The sequence below is a fragment of the Penaeus monodon genome, chromosome 34 (assembly GCF_015228065.2).
Source record: "Penaeus monodon isolate SGIC_2016 chromosome 34, NSTDA_Pmon_1, whole genome shotgun sequence".
Classification (NCBI taxonomy): Eukaryota; Metazoa; Arthropoda; class Malacostraca; order Decapoda; family Penaeidae; genus Penaeus; species Penaeus monodon.
In genome coordinates, this window is record NC_051419.1 from 30534314 (window position 1) to 30535132 (window position 819).

Sequence of the window (819 nt, forward strand, 5' to 3'; positions counted from 1 at the left end):
GACTGTCGACATAATTTATGGAAAGGATGTGCCTCTGTAAGGGCATAGTTTCTGGTGAGTTTCAGTCGTAAGTCAGCTTACGGGATCACTCAGTCCCTGTGCCTTGCTGGAACTGCATTTCCTAAAACCAGCTTCAACCATGGACTGTCTTGGGAATGCAAGAAAAATGGCTCAACTGCCATTGGCCCCAACGTCACAAAGATTTTACTTATAAGTGAGATTCAGTGTCTGCATTTTATATTTCTTTCTATTTCTAAATCAAACATAGTAACAATCCAGTAGGAATCACAAGAATGAGAATTTGGAATCACATGACAATAATACATTTTTGTAACTATATCATCATTATCATTGGCTCCCAAAATAGTTAGACAATAAATAATAATAATATATAAATCAAAAATGTGTATCTTATTTCTCATACGACTTTAGGTTTCGACCCCAAGTGCTTATCGACCCTTGGATGGTCCCGTCGACCCTCTGGGGAGGATTTCGACCACTTTGGAGAACCCTGTGCTTCATGAATTCCATCCGTACTAATCTTAATAAATCATTCCGATGATAGTAATTCAATTCATCATAACAGCAGACGATCCACCCGGTAAAAATAATTATGTTTAAAAAATTCTGCATTTCTATCACTCGTTAAATGTAATTTTACGCAGCCAGAAAGGATCAACACTGCTTGCTGGACCTTAAATGTACAAAAATGCTTAGTGTAGATGACAGTTCATACGTATAGACGGTGGTTAACTTTAGATATTGCTAAATAATTTCGGAAGATATAATGACGGTTATTATATAAAACCTTTTTATACT